The 15,821-nt window shown below is 37.1% G+C and overlaps 1 long non-coding RNA gene across 3 annotated transcripts; it reads left to right on the top strand.

Moving 5' to 3' along the window:
- The first annotated feature begins 1,197 nt into the window (after positions 1-1,197).
- On the top strand, positions 1,198-15,069 carry LOC129531431 (uncharacterized). 3 transcript variants are annotated; one of them, XR_010129853.1, is made up of 6 exons: positions 1,198-1,401; positions 2,213-2,366; positions 3,507-3,576; positions 12,199-12,324; positions 13,105-13,162; positions 14,955-15,069. It is a non-coding gene; the product is annotated as an uncharacterized lncRNA (long non-coding RNA). The 3 variants fall into 3 exon arrangements; XR_010129852.1 differs by lacking the exon at positions 1,198-1,401 and adding an exon at positions 3,249-3,377 and having other exon boundaries at positions 2,120-2,312; positions 14,955-15,053; XR_010129851.1 differs by lacking the exon at positions 1,198-1,401 and having other exon boundaries at positions 2,126-2,312; positions 14,955-15,053.
- Positions 15,070-15,821: the final 752 nt, after the last annotated feature.

Raw genomic sequence — 15,821 nt, 5'->3', positions numbered from 1 at the left:
TGTGTGTCTCCTTTGTTAATGCCTCTGGACATCATGGCATGTGGATTGCCCTGGAATGGGGATTAGGAAGCGCAGCACTGTGAAAACACCAGAAAATACGTTATGATAGCAGGTAAGTCCACTCATCTCTGCACATTGAGATGGTTTTGTTTCTGAGTCAGGTTTGAGATGAGCCAATCCTGACTCCATGGTATCACCAGGGATCACGAATTTAATAAAATCTTCATGGATGCTTGGAACCCAACTGGTCTCTGTTTTCTACTTTAGGGAAAGAGCCACAGCTTGAGTGGAGTGGGGTGGTTTTGGTGTCACATACGCGATCAATAATACCCACCGTTTTGGTGTCACATACGCGATGAATAATACCCACCGCTGCAGAGGAATCACCGTGGACTACTCCTCGTTTCATCCCATGCTCTTGCGATGGATCCCTCTCACCTGTTTACTGATTTCATTCAAATTCTCCAGTGAAAACAGGACCCCGACTTGCCTTCTCTATCCTGGTTCCCATCACTCTGCTTTACAGGCCTGGCCTGCTCACGGCTCCTCACACCAGCGCTGCACGGCTCCCTCCACACTTCCGCCCTGTTTCCTCCATCAAACAGGACGAGCTTCCTCCATCTCTATCGGGCAAAAGCCTGCCTAGCGTTCAAGACCCTCCACAGATGCCGCCTCCACGATTAGCCTTCTTTCTGACCCCTGAGCCTGTAACACGCGCCACCTTAACTCTCCACCTCAGCCCACATTCCCACAGCACTCACGACGTCCGCGGCCCTCAACATGGTGCTTCATTCTATTTTAGGGTATTTCCTGCTTATTTCCTACACACACAGTCGCATGAGGCACAGCCCCGAGTGACTGGCGCAAGAGTGGCCCGCGCTTCCAGCCGCGCCGCCGCAGGCCAACGAGGGCAGCCTAAGCCGCTTCCCGCCCCCGCGGGGACCGTCGCCAGCCCGCAGCTCTAGCGGGAGGCCGTTTCACAGCGCGCCCGGCAGCCCCGCCAACGCCAGCACCGGCGCCTCGGGCGGGCTTTACTCCCCTCGGGGAGGTGCGAATCCTCAGGGTCTCCTCCAGAGGGAGCCAGGGAGCAGCTGCGTGCGGCATCTTTCGGCCCTCTGGGGCCGCCGTAGCTCCCCAGCAGAAACTCGGAAGTGGAAATCTCAGCCATTCAGCGTTTGGGTCAAGACGAAGGCGGGTTCTGGACAGAGGTACGCTGTCAGAGAGTGTTTACTTTGCCTCCACTTCTGTTCCTCCCCGCCCTGGTGCTGCTCCGGGTCACATACTCGTCCTGAGCCAGCTTCAGCCTCTCCGCGCAGAAGTCTCCCGGAGCCAACTTCTGCGAGTCGAGTACTCTTATGTGAAGTCTACCAAGCTCGTGTTCAAGGGAACCAAGGCGAAGCGGTGGGTCCTGCAGCTGTGGCGGGAGCCTCCTCAGTTCTTTTTGGACGCACTCCACCCCCGCGAATCCGGTGGAAGTCGTGGCGCGGAGAGCTGGCTTTGTGGCATCCCAGGCTTCGCCCTGGCCCCTGTCCGGGCTGGATGGAGGCCGGACCACGGTTCCTGGCGCCTGTGCAGAGAGGGGCGGGTGACCCGTGGCCCCATATCCACGAGTTTGGGTCCCCTGAGGCATCTCTCCAGGCCTCTGCCTGGTGGGTCTGCGTTAGTCTAATCTTGTAGTTCATGATGATAACTTCCTTTATTAGGGATTATTCTTTTCTCCATCGTCTCTTCCTGGAAAAGTTATTGATTAATTTTTTCTAAGCTAGTATGTAGAGTGAAACCAGGATGAATCACACAGTGGTTGAGGTGTATATGGGCTTTGATAGGAATATGGGCTGGAACCTGCACTCTGTCATTTACTAATTTTGTAATTTGTGGCAAATTGGTTAATATGTCTGAACTTCCATTTACTCATTAAGAGATCAAATATCTTTGAACCTCCGTTTACACATTTATACTTTCAGACCATTTTTTATACCTTTAGAAGACTGTGAGGATTAAATGAGAGAACATATATGCAGTAAATAAATTGAACCAAATGTGAGGAGGAGGTCATAGTGGTAATTTATTAGCTCTTTAGGAGAAAAATACCTGTGCACTCATATCCCCGCTTCTTTTTTAACTGGCAGATTTGCCCGAGGTTGACTGTACATACAAATATTGAGCATTTCCTCCTGGTCTCCGTGATAAACAGAGGTTTTGATATTTTTAGGCGAGATGGAAAGAAAGTATCAAGGAGTGAACTGAAGCCACTGCCCTTGAGAACCCTCTCGAGGAGTCTGGGCTCATGAAGATGCCAGAATAAGTGGCAGGTATATCCTGCATGAATGTGAGATTTTTACTCTGTGAATTTCCTGTGAGAAGTGGTGAGTTATCTTCTGAAAACTTTATGATGATAATGCAGACAAGAGTGTCTTAAGATTATCGTAATAATCATAATTAATGCTTGTATAGCACTTTCAGTGTGCCAAGAAATAGTTGTAGGCACTTTGCACATTAACTTTTTTCAAATCACTCTTGGTTTTTTATTTTTTATTACGATGTAATTCATAATTACAAAATTCACCCTTTTGTACAGTGGTTTTTAGTATATATTCAAGAGGTTCACCACTGTCTAGTTTCTCAGTGTTTTCGTCATCTCAGAAGGAAATCTCTTCCTACCCATTAAAGCAGTCACATCCCATCCTCCCCCTCTCCTAGTCCTTGGCAACCACTAGTCTGCTATCTATGTGAAATTGCCTATTCTGAATATTTCCTAAGAAATCATGCAACATGTGGCCTTTTGTGTCTGGCTTCTTTCACTTATAACATTCTTGAGGTCCATCATTGTTGTAGCACTTTTTCCTTTTTATGGCTGCATAGTAGTCCATTGTATGGATGTAACATTTTGTTCATCCATTCATCAGTTGATGAACATTTAGGTTGTTTCCCCTTTTTGACTATTGTGACTAATGCTAGTGTGAATAATCTTATGTAAGTATTTTTGTGGGTGTATGTTTTCATTTCCCTTGGGTATACATACTTAGGAGTAAAATTGCTGGGTCATATGGTAACTCTTTAACTTTTTGAGGAACGCCAAACTGTTTCCTGTAGATGCTGCACCATTTTACATTTCCACCAGCAATGTGTGAAGATACATATTACCTCTTAATCCTCACAATAGCCTTAAGAGTTAAGTTATTATCCTAACTTTTTAAGTGGGGAAACTGACTCACAGAGAGATTCAGTACCTTTTCCAAAAATTGCAGAGCTAAGAAGTGACAGAATCAGGATTTAAAATCTGGAAGTGTGGCTCTACAATCTGCTTTGAACTTTAACATAATATGTACAAAGCCTGAAGCAAATTCTCAGCACTGTATTTAAGAGAGCATAGCAATGTAAGTCTTCCTAAATCAATAATTTATAAATGAAACAGCTTAAAAGACTTCCAAGTTTCAATCTTATGATATTTATTTATCACACAAATCAATATACCTAAACTCATCTATATAAATTATGTCCTGTAGTAAGAAGAAAAAGAGCAAAGATAAGAAGAGAAAAAGAGAAGAAGATGAAGAAACCCAGCTTGATATGTTGGTGAGTCAGTTTTCAGTGCTTTATTCTGAAAAAAGTTGACATTTCTTGAGATCTCATTGAAAACATTTTCCTAGTTAGAAATTTATGATGTATTCATATTTGTCTTAAAGTGCTTAAATATTACCTACAGTTGTAAATTCCATTTATTCTTTAGCACAGTAGATGCTACTGATGCCTTTACTTCATTATCAGAACACAGCACAGGAGAGAAGAATTACAACTCTCTGACTTAGTAGGCATCATTAGACTGCTTAATAGCTGGAGATTCTGATACATAATTTTAAAGGCTTAATGTAAATGTTATTCAACCAAATATATTTTACAAGTTATTTTCTTTGAACATGTATACATTTTAGTTGTAGAAGTCAGTTGTCTCTTAAACGAAGTGTCTTCACAGGAAAAATCATCATTTTGTGAACTCTGAAACGAATGAAAATTTTAAATACAATATCAAGGTAGCCTGTAAATGATACTGGAAATAAATTGACCCAAACACACTTAACCAGCCTGTTTTCTGTTTGGCCGTTTCCATACTTTTTTTTTCTCTTTTAAAACTTGGTAAGTTGCATTTTGAATCTTCATAAATTATGGTAGCTTAAAAAATATATAAAATATGGAATGGTATAAAGCTAATATTCTGAAAGAATCATTGTTTTTGAATTGGCAAATCAACAATTCTAAAATTAGGGTAAATATCTAGCGTAGATATGTAGATGTGGAATTGCTGTGTCAAAGGATAGGTGAATGTTTAACTATATAAGAAACTGCCAAAAATTTTCTAAAGTGGTTGTGATATTTTACCCTCCCACCAAGAATGAATTAGTTCTCCTGTTACATCCTTGCCAAGAGTTGATGGTGTTATCAGTCTTTTCTCCCAGTCTGAGTTTTTCCCAGTCTGAGTTTCTTAATGGTGGTTTTCGGATGGACACCTTTTTTTTTTTTTTTTTTTTGAGATGGAGTCTCGCTCTGTCGCCCAGGCTGGAGGGCAGTGGTGCGATCTCGGTTCACTGCAAGCTCCACCTCCCAGGTTCACGCCATTCTCCTGCCTCAGCCTCCCAAGTGGCTGGGACTACAGGCACCTGCCACAACGCCCAGCTAATTTTTGTGTTTTTAGTAGTGACAGGGTTTCACCATGTTAGCCAGGATGGTCAGAAGCTTTTAATTTTTATAAATCTTAGTTTATTTTTTTCTTTTATGGTTACAGCCTTATCTCTTTGATCTAAGAGATTTTTGCTTACCCCAAAGTCAGGAAAATATTCTACATTGTCTTTTAGAGGCATCATAGTTTTAGTTTTTACATTAAATCTGTCATTAATCTCAAATTAATTTTTGGCATGGTGTGAGTTTGGTTTCAAGATTTACTTTTTTTTTTTTAATATCTTGATAGCCATTTGTGCCAGCACCACTGGTGTTTCCTTTTTCCATTAATCCAGTTTCGTATCTTCATAAAAAATCAATTAACTTTCTATGTATTGGTCTATTTCTGGACTCTGTTCTATCGATTTTCTGTTTTTCTTTTGGTATATTTCTCTTGATTGCTATAATTTCATGAAGTCTTGAGATAAGGTAGTGTGTGTCCACCAACTTTGTACTTACTAACTATTAGTTTATTAATTTCTACAGTGAAGCCTGTTGGATTTTCTCGGAGAATAGTATTGAGTCCAGATAATTTAGGGGAGAATCAACATCTTAATATTGGGCCTCAATATTTCATAATTTTCAATATAGCAGTCTTGCATGCCTGTTTAAAAATTTATTCTTAAGTATTTTATAATTTTACACTACTGTCAGTAGAACTTTTGAATTTGATTTTCCAGTTGTTTGCTGTCAGTATATATAGATATACAATTGATTTTTGTATAGTGACTTTGTAGTCTGATAAGTCTGTTTCACTTCTTAATTCTAATGATTTGTTTATATAGAAAACTAAGAAATTTGCAATTATATTTCCCGTGACTATCGTTTTACTTCTTTCTTCCTAATCCTTATGTCTTGTCTTGCTTTTTATTGGTTTATTACACTGTTCAGGACTTCCATAGTGTTGAACAGAAGTCACGAGAATGGGCATAATTGCATTGTTTCCAAGCTTAGGCAGAAAACTTTTAGTAGTCCACCATATGGTATGATGTCTGTAGGATCTGCAGAGAAAACCTTTATCAAAATGAGGACATTCCTTTTAAACTTTGTTTCTTGGGAGTTTTTATCATAACGATGTTTAATGCTGTCCAGTGCCTCTTTCTGTATCTGTTGAGATGATTATACAACTTTCTTCATTCTGCCATTGAATAACATTGGTTTCATTTTCAACTTTTAAACTAACTTTACATCCCTGAGATAAACCCCACTTGGTTGTGGTGCGTTGTCTTTTGGGATATTGCTAGATTTGACTTCTAGGTGTTCGTTTTTCTTCTTTATAAGATTTCTATATTGGTGTTGATGGGAGATATTGGACTTTTGTATCCTTTTCTTGTAATGGCTTTATTTGATTTTGGTGTCAAGGTGATATTGGGTGTCATAAAATTAGATGGGAAGTGCTGTCTCCTTCCCTGTTTTTGGAAACAGCTGTGTAAGATCGGTATGATTTCTTCTTTATATGTTTGATAGGATTTACCAGTGAAGTCATCTGAACTTAGAGGGTTTTGTTTGGTTTGGTTTTAGTTTTTTGTGGGAAAATTAAGATTTTTTAAGAGATATTTTCAGATTTTTCTGTTGTCAGTTTTGGTAATTTGTGTCTTTTAGGAAAATTTCATTTCATCCAAGTTGTTGGATTTATTGGCATAAAATTGTTCAGAATATTCCTTTAATATCCTTTTAATGTCTGTAGAATCTAATCTGTATTGCAGTCTCTTCATATTGGTAATTTTTGTTTTTTCCATTTTTTCCTGGATCAGTCAGTCTAGCTGGAGGTTTATAAATTCTTTATGAGATCATTTATTTTAGATCATTAATGATCTTTTAGTACGGGGGTATTCAATCTTTTAGCTTCCTTGGGACACAATGGAAGGAGAATTGTCTTGGGCCACAAATAGAATACACTAACGATAAGCTGATGAGACAAAAAAAAAAAAAAAGCAAAAAATCTCATAATGTGTCAAGAAAGTTTATGAATTTGTGTTGGGCTGCATTCAAAGCTGGCTTGGGCCACATGCAGCCCTCAGGTTGGACAAGCTTGTTTCAACATTACTTATTTTCTCTTTTTTTCATGTTTTATTTCATTGATTTTTAGTCTTTTTTTTCCTCCCTTTAACTTATTTTCAGTTTACTTTGCTCTTGTTTTACTGCTTCTTAAGAAGGGAGTTAGATCTCCTCATTCCATGTTAGTTTTAGTTATAGTCAACACATTTTGTTTTCATTTTCATTCCATTCAAAATATCATCTAGTTTTCCTTGTGATTTTTCTTTTCATGGACACTTGAGTTATTTAAAAGTGTACTGTTTTTAATTTCTACTACATAGAGATATTATAGGTATGATATTGTTGCTGATTTCTAATATAGTATAGTTGGAGAACATACTTTCTTAGTGAATTTCCATGTACACTAGAAAAGGATGTGTATTCTGCAGATGTTGGTTCAGGGTTTTTTTGTTTTTTTGTTTTTTTTTTTTTTTGAGATGAAGTCTCGTTCTGTTGCCCAGCAGGCCGAAGTGCAGTGGCATGATCTTGGCTCACTGCAGCCTCCGCCTCCCAGGTTCAAGTGATTCTCCTGGCTCAGCCTCCGGAGGAACTAGAATTACAGGCACCTGCCACCATGCCTGGCTAATTTTTTTTATATTTTTAATAGAGGCAGGATTTCACCACGTTGGCCAAGCTGGTCTCAAACTCCTGACCTCAGGGGATTCGCCCGCCTCGGCCTCCCAAAGTGCTGGGATTACGGGCATGAGCTGTGGCGCCCGGTAGTTCAGTGTTTTTTAGATGTCAGTTATATCAACTGGTGGAGCTTGTGACTATGCACATCTTCTGGGTCCTTACTGATTTTTCACTCATCCTACAATGTATTGAGAGTTATGTTAAAATCTCCAGCTGTAATTCTAGATCTGTCTACTTGAGCAGTTTTTGCTTAAAGTATTTTGAAGCTGTCATGTGTACACATTTAGGATTGTTAAGTCTTCCTTATAAATTCAGTCTTTCATTTTCGTAACATTTTAACCTTTATTTCTGTTAAATGTCTTGATGCCTAGTTAAATTATTTGACCACCCTTTTGCTCATGTTAAGCCTGGGCCTTTGTTAGTTTGTGCTTATTTATTAGGTTTTTGCCTGTAGACTTAGACAGTGACTCTTACTCTACGAAAGTTTCATCCTCATGGGCCTCAGCCACATGTTCTAGGTATATTTGGTGAGTTCTCTCCACTCTGCTATGTCCCAAATTTGTGTGATCTCTGGCATCTCCAGTCAGCCCTGAGAAGTGCCAGCCACTCTGCATGGGCCTTGTGGAGCCTGCCTACTGTATGCACTCCCCCCAGCCCTTGGCCCCAGACCTGCAGAGAACTTTTGCATACTCTTTTGAGGCCTCACCTGTATGTTGTTCCCTCTTCTCCAGTACCTTATTCTATAAACTCCAAACATGTTAGCACTGCAAGACTCTCAGCTTAGTGACAGTGATATTGCCTCATTTTTGGAGGTCTCTACCTCTCTCTGTGTGGTCAAGAAACTGCCATTGGGCAGAAAACAGAAGTGTGTGTTAGATTTGCCTCCTGTGTTTTCCTGTTCTCAAATATCACAGTCCTGTTCTGCCTGTGTTCCAGTCCCCAAAAACAGTTCTCTCAAATATTCTATCCAGTTTCAGTTTTCTCATTGGTCATGATGGGAGGGCAAGTCCATCTTGGCTGGAAGAGGAAGTCCTTCTGCGTCTTTTTCTCTTTGTCCTTCCACCTTCTTTTGCATTGTGGATTTTCTAAACTCGCGGTAAAAATAAGCATGTGCCTATTTGTGAAGGGAAAGAAAAAAACCTTTTAATTTTTTAAAGCTGTTCTGTTGGTTCCTCACAAGGATCTGAAGGGATTGGTAAATAGGATGAAAGAAATTCTGTCTTTCACATGGAGAATACCATGTGTGACATTAATAAAAATGAGCATGTCTGTAAGCAAATAGTTTCACTGAGCTCTGCTAGATTCAGAAGCAACTGACTTACAACATCGTAGTTTGCAAAACACAGATTTGATTTACCCAGGAACTAAAGCTAAGTAAGCTATGGGTTAATAGAAGGTCTGTGAAGGGTACTTAGACTACAGTAAGATTTGGGAATAAAATTCCATTTCCAAATCTAAGATATATCATTCCTTTGTGCCAAGCACAATGAAGGTAGAGATTTAAGGGGGCCCTTAGCACAGAAGCACTGGGTTAGTCAGAAGGTGAGGTGAGCTGTCTCACAGCCTTGATGCTAGAATGAGGGTGCCCTGGGAGTATCTTATCAGCCATGACACTGGTGCATCGGGCCATTTTTTTTTTTTTTGAGACAGGCTCTTGCTTTGTTGCTCAGGCTGGAGTGCAGTGACATGATCATGGCTCAGTGCACCCTAGACCTTGTAGGCTCAAGCAATCCTCTCACCTCAGACTCCCGAGTAGCTGGGACCACAGGCTTGTACCACCATACCCAGCTAATTTCTTAATTTTTTTTGTAGAGATGGGGGTCTCCTTTTGTTGCCTAGGCTGATTTTGAACTCCTGGGCTTAAGTGATTCTTCTGCTTCCACCTCTCAAAGTGCTGGATTACAGGCATGCCAGACATATGGAAACATTCTCAACTATGTGAAAATATGTGAAAAGCTTTGTTATGCATTGTGAGACAACACAGCGGGAATATTTCACCATCTGCCTAAGGTTTAAAAGGAAACAACTTTAAGCATGTGTCTAAATAGCAAGTAGTGTTTTAGAGCGGATTCTCTTAAATTCAGCTTGGGAGTCTGCAGCATATACACAGCTTGAGCTGTAACCTGACGTAGAGACAGGCAACTTCAGTGCCCACTGTTCTTAGGATCCACTGCTTTTTCACAGCTAAAACCCCGGAGTGGCACCGTTAAGTATTATGTTATGTTACTTTAGTCGCTAAACATATAAGCATACCTCCAAAGGTTGAATGTAGGCCACTTGCAGAAAGTAGGCAGAATGCTCACATTTAATTCTTGATAATACTGTGCTTAGCTTTCTTATTCTTTGAAATCTCACTGAGAAGAAATACTGGCATCTGCTCAAAGTAATTTCTTTTTCAGTTGACAATATTATAAGTAATGTTATTGTATCATTTTCCTACTTGGACAGAGGGTGAAAATTTTGAGGAGCTTCTCTGCCAGAAATTTCTTCTTCATTTGCAAAACATTAATGAGATATTATATTTAAATGATTTTATTTAATATTAAGTGTACTTGGTGAACGTGGCATAGAACATACAAAATAAAACTAATTTAAAATTATTAACTATTATGTTTATAAGAAAGACTTGCTAATCATAACACTGTTCATAATGATTCTGAATAAAGCATTATTTCCTTTACTGAAAACAATTGTAGCTATAACTCAATCACCTAAATTGTCATTAGTTTTATTGCTTTCTAATCGTCTTTAGCTGAAATTTTAATTTTGATTAATTTTCTTTTTCTGCATTGGTTTTGTGTGTGTGTGGAGGTAAAATATACAGAATATAGAATTTGCCAATTTTCCTATTTTTACGTGTACACTTCAGTGGCATTTAAATACATGCACCATTTTACCTTCCCACCAGCATTGCAGAGGGTTTCAGTTTCTCCACATCCTGCCCAACATTTGTTTTTCTGGTTTTCTTGGTTTCTGTTTTTTGTTTGTTTTGATAATAGCATTCTAATGGGTGTGAAGTGGCATTGCATTATGGTTTTGATTTATATTTCCCTAGTGACTAGTGATGTTGAGCGTCTTTTTGAGTGCTTATTGACCATTTGTATCTCATCTTTGGAGGAATGTCCGTGTATATCCTTTGCCCAGTTTTGAATTGTGGTATTTGTCTTTTTGGAGTTCTCTATATAGTCTGGATATTAATTCCTTATAATGTATGTAGTTTACAAATATTGTCTCCATTCTCTAGGTTACCTTTTACTCTGTTGACAGTGGTTCTTGATGCACAAAAGTTTTTAATTCTGATGAAGTCCAGTTTGCCTGTGTTTTCTTTTGTTGCCTGTGCCTTTGATGTTCTATATAAGAAATCATTGCCAAATTCATTGTCGTGAAGCTTTTCCTATTTTCTTCTAAAAGTTTTCTAACTTTAGCTCTTACATTTAGGTCTTTGGTCTATGTTAAGTTACTTTTTGTGTTTGGTGTTAGATAAGGGTCCAACTTCATTTTAGCTAAAATTTTATATATTTTAAAATTGATTATGAAAAGTATGAAATGTTTAGTTGAATAGAAAATTTTGTGCAGTGGAATTAACTGAATCTTTAAAACCTTTTTATTATGGAAATATCCAAACTAATCCATACATAGAAGAATATAATGAGTCCCTCATGTGCCCAGGCCCCAGCATTAATTATCAATATTTTGCCAATCTCGTTTCATTTCATAAACACTCCCACACACAATTTTTCCTAGAAAATTTTAAGTAAAATCACAGATATTACATCATTTTACCCATAAGCACATAAATGTACATTTCTTAACGTGGTATGTCTTTCTCTCATCACCTGTTTTGTTCTTTACTTTTATACGTTATACTATGTCATTATCAGACCTTGTAAAATTAACAAGTAGTCCTTAATATGTCATATCCAGTTAATGATTGACTCATTTCTACTCTAGTTAAAGTACAATTTAGGAGGAGGTTTGAGGATATTTTTTAACGTTAAGATATAAACTTTTATGACAACTGCTAAAATAATTTTTGTTAGAATCTAACATTTCTATTGGCAAATTGGAAATTAGTATACATAGACATAGATTCTGCTCATTTTACTTTCAATCTAAAATCGTAGTTAAGATTACTGGCCAGGCGCAGTGGCTCACACCTGTAATCCTAGCACTTTGGGAGGCAGAGGCGGGTGGATCACGAGGTCAGCATTATGATAGACATTGCCTCTGGAAAGCAGGCATGAATAGATGGCTGGGGTCTATCATGAGAGAGACCGTTCTCCATATATCACTTTGTACCTTCACATGTTGCCTTTTGTTTTGTTTTGGTCTTTTTTTGAGACAGGACCTTGCTCTGTCACTCAGGCTAGAGTGCAGTGGCCTTGATCATAGCTCACTATAGCCTTGAACTCCTGGGCTCAAGTGATCCTCTTTCCCAGCTCCCCGAGTAGCTGGGTTTACAGGCATGCACCCCCATGCCTGGCTGTATGTTGCTATTTTGTATTTTAAAAACCTAATCCTGACTGTGCTGGTAGTCGCATGAATCTGTGCACATACATGCAAACAAGTACATGTAAAACTGGTGAAATCTGAATAAGCTTCATGGATTATATCAGTGTCAGTTTCCTGATTCTAACAATGTATGATACTTATGCAAGATGTCATCATTGAGACAAAGAGAGTAAAGGATATGTGAGATCTTTGTATTATTTCTTACGACTGCAAAATAAAAAGTTTTTAAAACTAAGTTATAATAAAAAAGAACTCTGTGTCAAAGCTAAAATATAAAGTAGAAATATCAATTTTATTTTTTAGGAATCTGGTGGACAGTAACAAACTTTGGTGAAATTTCAGGAACCATAGCCATTGATATGGATGAGGGAACCTATATACATGCACTCGACAATGGACTTTTTACCCTGGGAGCTCCACACAAAGAAGGTTTGTGTCTGGAAGGGAAGATCCTGCCACAAGTGTAGATTTTAGGACATTCATTCACTTAGGCCAAACTCTAACTAGTCTCAAACATTTTCCAAAGGAATGGAACCGTTGCATTTGACTCTTCCATTTTTTTTAATTCCTTAATATTTACCAGCCATTGGCAAGTCCCTCTTTCTAATATAAGCATTTGAAAACATTCCGTGTCGTTCCAGAAGAGTATCTTTGGAAATCAAAAGAATATGAATAATTAAAATAGTAAGTGGAAGGAAAAAAGTAAACCTATTTGAGTCAAACATGTTTGAATTACTTTTTTATTCAGACCTATTACCAAAACTAACCTGGGTGCATTTAACAATTTGAAGTTTCCTCATTTTCTTTAGCCCATTAGAGGAAGCACTAATGAGATACGAAGTAATTAGAAGATAAAAAGCAGTATCATTTGGTCAGCAAGGCCATCCATTGAATAAATGAAAGCATTTAGCTTTTTTAAATAAGTGCTTATTTATGACTGTATTTTAAAACATAAAGAGAAGCTATCTCGAAAGTTATTAAATAAACATTATATCACCCTGTCTTACTCAGTGTATAAAATTAGCACTGTAGTTAAAAGAAGGTAAAATAGATCTTGATTCCAAAGATACAGTATTACAGTGACATCAGTATATCTGAATATTCTTACATTTAATTGCAGAAGAAAATAGCCACATTTTTAAAGCAAAATAATGTCTTTATATTTATAGCAAACGTCAAATTTATTTTCAAATGTTTTTTCTCCAATAGTTGATGAGGGCCCTAGTCCTCCAGAGCAGTTTACGGCTGTCAAATTATCTGATTCCAGGTGAGCTTATGTTGTAATATAATTAGTAACCAGTGATTTTAAAAATTTAATTGTATTCATTAAAAATTTTAGTATCTGTCTTAAGCCCACAGTAATTTTGATATAAAAAATGAAATAGCTTTTTTGAGAAGTAGATTTTGTGATCTACTTTTAGTGGATTTCCTATCAATATATAATGCTAGGGTGGAAAAAAGATATGTAAGTTAAAAAATGAAGATTAATAATTTCACACACCAAATAAGATAGATTAAAAAATATATCAAATAGTACAAAAACTGGTTCACTGTTGGTATGATATTTAAACTCACTGTTTGGAAGTCTAAAGACAAACAGGAAGACTAAAAAAAGGAATATTGTTGAAACCAGCAGAGAATGTTACAGTATCATAATGACCAAAAGAATATTTTTACTCACTATTGTTACAGTCATTTTATAAATTAACCTTTTTTATTCTCACCTTGTACAGAAGTATAGAATGATTCTTTGGGTAAAAGATACTGAAAGTGAATTTACATATTTTAGTAATTGGTTACATCAACATGATAATGATTTCTGTTATACAATCATTAACGTATAAAGGAGTAAAAGTCAATTCTGGCATCCGAGGAGATTCTTGGTAAGGTAAAAGAAATCATAATTTTAAAAAATCACATTAAGATGATTATTTCTATTCTTTCTTTGAAAGACTGATAAGTAGGGTGAAAGACAAAGAATAAAAGCAGAGGAAGAAAAAATTCAATAGTTTTAAACTGCTTTACAATTATAAACAGAAAAGGATTATAAAGAAAATCAACTGACAAATGAGGAAAATATTTGCAACAATCTTAATAGGCAGTGAGTTCTTACTGTTCAAATGTATCTTGTATAGAATTCATAGCACTGAAGACCCCAGTAGAAAAATTGTGAACAATCAGATCTGAATAGAAAAATGGACAAGGGACATTACCAGATAATCTAAAAAGTAAAAAGGAAAGGAAAAGAAAAACAATTGTTATTCTAGTTAACTACTAAAATGCAAATTAATAGGATACTGTTTTTTTCATATCAGGTTTTCGAGTATTTTTTTAGAGTCATAATGTTTAAAAAAAAATCCATGATACAAAACATACTCTGTTAATTTGAGGTAAGAATGTAAATGGAAGCAGCATTTTCTGGAAAACAGTTTGATGACATAATTTTAGTAATTTATTATTGAAGTTTATAACTAAAGAGGTATAATTGAAGAATGATGAATTTTGAAAATATTTGTCATGTAATATATAAGGTACAATGTTTATATTAAAAAAGCAAAATATAAAACTAAATTTAAATCTGCAGTGTCCAATATGGCAACAACCAGTCACATGTAGCTTTTTTTTTTTTTTTGAAGGCACATAGTCTCACTGTGTCACCCAGGCTGGAGGGCAGTGGTGTGATCATAGCTCACTATAACCTCAAATTTCTGAGCTCAAGCACTCCCCCTGCATCAGCCTCCCAAGTAGCTGGTATCACATGTGCACACCACCATGCCCAGCTAACTTTTTAAATTTTTTGTAGAGATGGGGTCTCACTATGTTGTCCAGGCTGATCTTGAACTTCTTGCCTCAAGCAATTCTCCCATTGCCTTCGCAAAGCACAGAGATTACAGGAGTGAGTCACCACTCAGCCACATGCATCTTTTGAACACTTGGAATATGTCCAGTCTGAAATTTTAGATATGTACACACCCACACACATACACATGTCCTGTTTTGATGCCCTATAATTAATTTTCTCTCAGTTTTTAACTTTTATCTATCTTATTAATGTACAGAATCACCCTGAAATCTGGCTATGGAAAATATCTTGGTATAAATTCAGGTGAACTTGTTGTTGGGCGTTCAGATGCAATTGGACCAAGAGAACAATGGGAAACAGTCCTTAAAAATGTAAGTGCTGTTATTGTTTATAAAAACTCCCTGTCAATTTAACAGAAAGTCTGTAACAGTCAATCATAACATATTTAAAAAGAAAAAGTAGGATGCAATAGTATAATACATTAAATAGGAATAAATCGGTAAGAACATAGAGCCTTAAAGAGGTCTCAAAATATAATGCAACAAAAATAGCATTAGTACTTTTGCCCACAATTATTTCTGTATACCCTTAGTGCCTAGATATGGATCTCATTTCCATTGAAGAACCAGTCAATTTTAGGTCACAGAGTAGGAAAACAGAATAGTTCGTAAGTATCTTCTTTGTAGCAGAAATCATGGATGCTTTCAGAAACATTACAGACTGTAAGCGAACAGTGGAGCTAGCTAAGACCAAGTTGTGACAATTTGCATATAAAATATAAATAATAATAGTTCATTGAAGTAAATTATCTCTAAAAGACTTTCAGTTCATAAGCTTAAAATAGTGTATGAAAAGATTTAATATAAGAAAAAAGATAGTATACTAATTCTTAATTTTAGTAAGTAGTTGTAGTATATGGATGTTTTGTTAAATCTTTGTTGATACAGAATACATAATTTCCTTTTTCTGTGTGAGAAGTAAAGATTGAACAAAAATATGTGAGTGCTAAACTGTCTTTAAAAAGTAGATAACTATATCAAAAACAGTAAGGACCAGTGGGCACCACGCAGAACAAGCAAATAGAAGATAAGCTCAGCCTTTGAGTAGCAGCTTTGGTAGTATA

The sequence above is a fragment of the Gorilla gorilla genome, chromosome 12 (assembly GCF_029281585.2).
Source record: "Gorilla gorilla gorilla isolate KB3781 chromosome 12, NHGRI_mGorGor1-v2.1_pri, whole genome shotgun sequence".
Lineage (NCBI taxonomy): Eukaryota > Metazoa > Chordata > Mammalia > Primates > Hominidae > Gorilla > Gorilla gorilla.
This window is presented reverse-complemented; position numbering and strand designations above follow the sequence as displayed.